This window comes from Suricata suricatta, chromosome 3 (assembly GCF_006229205.1).
Source record: "Suricata suricatta isolate VVHF042 chromosome 3, meerkat_22Aug2017_6uvM2_HiC, whole genome shotgun sequence".
NCBI classification, from domain to species: Eukaryota; Metazoa; Chordata; class Mammalia; order Carnivora; family Herpestidae; genus Suricata; species Suricata suricatta.
In genome coordinates, this window is record NC_043702.1 from 125,732,540 (window position 1) to 125,739,360 (window position 6,821).

Consider the following 6,821-nt stretch of genomic DNA (forward strand, 5'->3'; position numbering starts at 1 on the left):
TGAGCTTCTACTTCCGTGGGGCAGGCAGAGAGTAAGCAGTCAAAAGCCAGGGTAATATTTCTACCAAAAAGAGTTCTCTGAATTAGGATTTTATTTTTATATTCTTAGAATCTTTAAAAAAGTTTTTTTTAACATTTTTTATTTTTGAGAGACAGAGACAGAACACGAGCAGGTGAGGGACAGAGAGAGAGACACACACAGAATCTGAAGCAGGCTCCAGGCTCTGAGCCTGCAGCAAAGTTGGATGCTAGGGGCTCCTGGGTGGCTCCGTTGGTTTAGTGTCTGGCTTTGGCTCAGGCTATGATCTTGCAGTTCGTGAGTTCAGGCTCCACATCAGGCTTGCTACTGTCAGCGTGGTGCCTATTTGGGATCCTCTGTACCCTTTCTCAAAAAGAAATAAACATTAAAAAACAAAGTTGGACCCTTAACTGCCTGAGCCACCCAGGCTCCCCATAAGACTTTATTTTTAAGTTAACTCTACACCCGGCATGGGGCTCAAACTCACCACCATGAGATCAAGGGTCATATGCTCTGCCGACTGAGTCAGCCAGGCGTCCAGAGTTCACTGTATTCTGAAGACACATTTGGTGCATCAGGCATCGTTCTAGGAGCTGAGGACATGGCAGTGAGCAGAATGAAATCCTGCCCTCATGAAGCTTATGTCCTAACACAGGAGACAAATAAACGTAATTTCAAACTAAACATACAAGTTCAGGTACTTATATGTGCTATGATAAAAATAAGGTAGGGAAACTGGTCATAATGAGACTGGGTGGCCACTTTAGGTAAGATGGCCTAGGAGGGATTCTCAGAAGGGATGAGTCTTGAGTAAAAACTAGGGGAGTTGAAGAAGGATCCCATAGAGATTTAGGGGAAGATCATTCCAGGCCAAGAGAACAGTGTGTGCAAAGGTCCTGAGGCAATAGTGGTGAGAATGCAGTCAGCGGGAGGGTTTTGCAGGAGCCAGTGGGATCGATCCTGGGCACTTGAACCAGGTTGTTGGTGGTGGAGGAGGTGAGATGGTGTGCGTGTTGGAATTTTCTCTATCATAAGAGGAGTGAACCTGGTCAGGGAGGTGAGGGCAGACTTTCCTGAGGAAGTAACATTTGCATGAAGATCTGAAGCCTGAGTAGAAGTAACTAGGTGAAGATGAAGGGCGGAATATTCCAGCACATAAACGAGCAAGCCCTGTGGAGAAGTAAGTCAAGTTTGAGACACTGAAAGGAGATTGGTGTGCCCGGGGGAAAAGTGAGGAGTGAGGTGAAGCCAGAAACCTGGGCAGTCCAGGTCATGGGGGGGAGGGGCTGTGAATGATGAGGACGACACTGGCCTTTTCCCTCAGTGCTGTGGGGGGTCAGGGGAGGGTTTTCAGCAGAAGCAACCTAATCAGATGTGTGCCTTGGAAAAGCTTCTGAACGCAGAGTTGAGGAAGCTCTGTTTTCCTGTTGGCATTCACCTTCTGAGGGAGTCACTCCTATCCCCATTCTGCAGTCAAAGAAACTGAGTCTCAGAGAGTTGACAGCGCTTGGCCAGGCACACAGCAATGTCTGACTCTGGAGAGCCATAGCCCTTTGTACCTGTTGACCTTTCCTGCTCTACCCCCTCTGCTCCCAGCAAGCCGCCCCTGCCCCCCACCGGAGCGCTCCACAGTGACCAGCATAACAAGGGTGGTTTCTGCCCGTTCCCTTTCAGGCTGGGGGTCACTGCATCTCCCTCTCTGTCTTTCTAGGGTTGTGACTTCTTCCTCTGGGTTGGAAAGTTCCAAAGATACAGATGGGGTCTTCATTTCCCTACCTCAATTAGCATTTTTGAATTAAGCACGATCTTTTTCATAGAGTCCTGGGGGGCGGGGGGCATAATGTTATCAACATTCATTTACTTCTGTCAAATCATTCCTTCTCCTTTCCCTCCCTTCCTCAAACTTCTACTGGACTCGGCGTGTGCACTAGGCTCCACATTTACGGGAAGAACCCTTGCCCGGCTGGAAAAGAGGTATGCAAACCACTTATCATAGCCTAACCTGATAAGGCTGTGTGAAGAAGTTGGACAGGTGTTTCCCTTTGCTGGAGACCCAGGGGAGGGAAGGGGTGTGGACAGAGATAGGGAGTAGGCCACGAAACAGGAAAAAGGATGAAGAAAGAAATGCCTGGGGCACCTGGTTGGCTCAGTCAGTTAAGCGTCTGACTTTAGTTCAAGTCATGACCTCACAGTTTGTGGGTTCGAGCCCTGAGTGGGGTTCTGTGCTGACTGCTCAGAGCCTCGAGCCTGCTTTGGATTCTGTGTCTCCCCTTCTCTCTGCCCCTCCCTTGTTCATGCTTTCTGTTTCTCAGTAATAAATACATGTTAAGAAAATTTAGAAAGAGATTCCCAAAGAAAGTTAGCAACGTTTTGGTGATCCAGTCCAATGGGAGATACTGAGTGGAAAAATCTTGTTAAAAAATGTTCTTGGTTCTTCCGTCCTCACAGATTCTGAGAACAAGAAAGATGTGAGCTCTCAGGATGTGAAATTTTCAACAGCTCTGGAAGGAGAGGTCCGGGAAGGGGGGCTAGTGCTGCTTGAGACCACCGAAGGAAAGAGAGGAATGGGGTAGGGTGGGGGGGGGTCCCCGTCTTTCCCTTGTCCCGCCTGGCCCAAAGGTCAAAAGTTCCCACAGGGTAAGGGAGGGTTGCATGGGTATCATTGTTCCAGGGTTGCTTTGGTGGATTTATTTGTTTACTGATTTATTTCGCCCATGGAGCTCAGGTTTATTGACAGGACTCAGCCTGCCCCGGGCTCTCCCACCCTGTCGACCGCCGTGCACAGAGAAATAATTAGTTGCTGCGGTGTCGGGAACAGATGTTGCACTGACATCTTCCCTTTACGAGTGTCAAATGCAGCAGTTTTCCTGCCTCCCTATAAATTACCAGCTGCTTGCTGCCTTCCTTTCGCCACCGCCGCCCTGGTGGGCTTGCCTCTCTCATTAAGGGCAGAACCAGCCCCTCCACGCTGACCTCCACCTACACTGCGCCCCCTTCTCGCCCCCTTCAGCCTTTTGCGTTTCACATTTTCCTTTTTAGTGGACGTGGGAGGAGGAGAGGGTGGCTTCCCTGGCCCTTGCTGCTTCTCGAAGGCCTGGGGCCCCCTGGAGCAGGGCAGGAAGCCATTAACTGCTTCCTATCATGGCTGTGACCTTTGTTTCTGTGGGACCTCCTGAGGCTTTTTGCAGGTGCCGTCAAAGGAGGTGTGGGGGGGTGCTTTCCAAAGCTCTGCTGGGCTCTGAACAGTACACAACCTATGGGCTCTGCAACCCCTAGACAGGCAGGGCAGGGGAGAGGGGGAGGTCAGGCATGGGCGAGGCACAGGGAAGTTAGGGAGAGCACTTCAGAACGCAGGGGTACTCGGAGAGAATGCGGACTGGGGCCCACATGGGGTGACACCACGGCCGGCAGGAACATGCTGATTCACTTATTCCACTAAGATTCAGGGAGCTGTTGTAAGTGCCAGACATGGTGCTGGGTCCATGGTGCTGGGCGAGCCGACTGAGCTGCACACGCTCCCTGCCCGCAAGGAGCACCCAGGGACTGGCCGGGGAGACCGGCGGGCCCTATGAAGGAGGCTGACCTTTATCACGAAGGCGCTTGCATCCTGCGAACAATCTGAAGCCGGGGGTGGGATGTGATCCAATGTGCATTTTAAGAAGATGGCTCTGGAGGTGAGTGGAAGGTGGATTGGGGCGGGACGCTGAAGGACACCAGGGACCTCATTAGAGAACTTGTAATACTTCTGGCTGAGAAATGACTGGTGTCCAAACAGAGGCTGAGGTGGTGGGTGTGGAGGGAGGAGACGGCTTGGAGGTACACTTGGTGGGACTTCGGGACTGGGGCTAACGTGGGTTTCAATCATCACCTCACAGCCTGGAGAAAGGGAGAGGGTCTGCGTTGTGCCTGGTTTTGTTTGTTGTTGTTGTTGTTGTTGTTGTTGTGTGTGTGTGTGTGTGTGTGTGTGTGTGTGTGAAGGCAGTTACCTCCCTGTGTGTCCCGCAGGTCTGCTGGATGCCCGCGATTTCTTCAACCACAGACACAGGGTGTGCAAATCTGCTCTTCCCTCTACCCCCTGCCCAACCTGGTGATAGGCCAAGTCTCCCCTTTGCCCAGCCACTTACTGTTGGAATCCTCCTCTGGTTTCTTCTTCTCAAGCATCTCTAGGTCAATGAACCTTCCCCTCTACCCCCCACCCCTGCTTTGGATCACCTATGACTTTGATCTTTGATTGCTGTCCTCAGCCAAGCAATCACACATTTCAGCGTTGTCCAAAGGACCCTGTGGCCTCCCTCCTACCCTCCCTCCTCAAATATCCCAAATTTATTAACACCAGTTTTGCAGCAGAAAAGAATAAAGAAAGTGGTAAAAGCCCAGCAGAAACGCAAATAGTGACGGAAATGAAGCAAATCTCCACTTAAGTCAGGGTTCAGGTGATAGAGAAAATAGAGAAAGAAATGAAAGAAAATGCAAGGCTTAATAATAATAACAGTTGCACATGAACTTAGCCTCAGTCCTTCCATCCTGACTCAGAGTTTACCTCCTGGGCCCCGCACTTGGAGGGCTATGTGACCATCCTCAGGTGCCAGGAAGGAAAAATAAGAAGACAAGGGTTAATGTCCCCTGCTAATGGTTATTTATGACACAGTGTGCATACTTTGTCCTTGAGATAATGGCTATTCCCTTAAAACTCCCCCAAACCCTAAACCGTGCCTTCAAAATAACAAATGTTGTCCTACATACCAGGATAAGGGCCGCTCTCTTTATCACTTTGTAGTCTTTTTGCAGTAACCGCTCAGTTCTGCTTCTGCACTGCCCACTTGCCTGCTTGCTCGCTGTAAAAAGCCCTGAGTCCTTGGACTCGGGGCCGCACATTTAGAGTTCTGGGATAACTCTGTGCCGTCCTGGCTGGTAATAACGACTCCCTGAATTCGGCCTCAGTCGTGTCCGTTGGTCTCCGTGTCTCTCGGCATAACAATAACAGTAACAAAAATAAGCACAAACATCAACACTATAGCTATGTAATAGATACCATGTAAAAACTAAGACTAAAGAGAAAGACGAAAATCAACTGGAACAACAAATGAGTGAGACATAAAATGAGCTGGAAAATTAAGAACCCAGCGAGATTAAGTAAATAACAAAATACGAAGATTCACTCTATGAAAGATAGCAGGAAAGTTAGCAATGATGGAAATAGTAAATAAAGACGTATTAGCAGGGAGTTCCCCGGAGCTCTTAAGTGTGGAATTTATTCTGTATAGAGTCCCTTTAAGAATTAATCCCCAGAGAAAAATGGTCAGAAAATACCACTGCAAAGCTTTAAAGATCAAGAAAGCCTATAGGAAAGAATGAAAAGAGGAGAAATATAATGTAGCTGGGATCTTGTGACCCAAACAATAGAAGCAGGAGGGAGTAGGGAAAAGCGTGTACAATTCTCATGATGTCATGTGTCTACACTCCTATATTGTAATAATAAAAAAGAGACACCTCCCCCAAATGACAAGGCTGTGTCATCCACGATTCTCCAGCTTATGAAATGAACAGTGAAACCTCCAGAAAATTAAATAGAAGTTATTGCAAACCATGATATGTAAAAATAAAAATAATTTGGAAAGCTTTGTTTGTTTATTCCTCCTATGAACATTTAAAGAGCCTCGACTGTCCCCAAGCACAGGGCTGGTGGCTAGAAACCTACCCTTCCAAGCTTTTTTGGCTTCATAAGGACAACTATTAAAATGCTATATAGCACTGGCTTAAAACACAGTATATAGGTCACTGAGAGATAACAGATTCTAGAAGGATTCTCTAAAGAAGAAACATTTTTAAAATACAGGACAAATGGGGAAGCATGTAATTGTATGTTGTGATCTCCTAGGAGCTACAGGGAGGGAAACTGAGACCCATGATTTATACCACAAAGCATTGTAAATCTAGGATGACTCAAGACACAATATTAAAAAAAATCTGATCCTTACTAACCTGTGCAGGGAAGTGGATTTCTTCCTTGCTTGAACTGTAACATTTTCAGTAATCAGGATGACAGGTTAAGATCCACACAGAGTTAAAACTTCATGAGAAACAACAGAAGCCAGATAGGAAAGAAATGAATGGGAAATGCATATCACAGATATGACAGAGTCTGAATTCAGAATGTAAAAAAGCCTACACACATCATCAAGAGATGAAACTACATTGTCTATTGAACCTGAGGCTGGAGAATGTAAATAAATATCAAATACCATAATAAAGTTAGTGAGGAAGATAATCCATCTCACATGTAATTAAAAAAAAAAAAGGAAGTGGGCACCTGGGTGAGCATCTCTTGGTTAAGATGGTTAAGTGTTCATCTTTTGATTTCAGCTCAGGTCGTGACTTCACAATTCATTGGTTCCAGTCCTGCATCTGACTCTGCCCTGACAGTGCGGAGCCTGCTTGGAATTGTCTCTCACCCTCTCTGTCTGCCCCTCTCCCACTTGTACGCTCTGTCTCTTTCTCTCTCTGGAAGTAAATAATTACACTGAAAAGAAGGAGAAGAAGAAAGAAAAAGCAACTGTGAGCTCCCATTTCACATCTATTAGCAAAAAACAACCTAAAATAATAAAACCCAGTGCTAGTAAAGCTCTCTGCAGACAGGAGTTTTCTCCTATGACCAGCGTCTGTGGTAATACTCTGGAGGACAGACCATGAATAAGTAACCCACACATAAGTATGAGTATACACTTTAGGGCATTTTGTTTCTCCTTCTTGGAGAGTCAAGGAACTGTTATGCCCAAGATTTCAATATCATCCCCCAAAACCAG

General features: G+C 47.1%; 1 long non-coding RNA gene across 2 annotated transcripts; it reads right to left on the minus strand.

Annotated features, from left to right (window-relative positions):
- Window positions 1-274: 274 nt before the first annotated feature.
- Window positions 275-4,934, minus strand: LOC115286822. 2 transcript variants are annotated; one of them, XR_003906294.1, is made up of 3 exons: window positions 4,762-4,934; window positions 506-664; window positions 275-381 (listed from the first exon to the last, which is right to left on the minus strand). It is a non-coding gene; the product is annotated as an uncharacterized LOC115286822 (long non-coding RNA). The 2 variants fall into 2 exon arrangements; XR_003906293.1 differs by having other exon boundaries at window positions 275-385.
- Window positions 4,935-6,821: the final 1,887 nt, after the last annotated feature.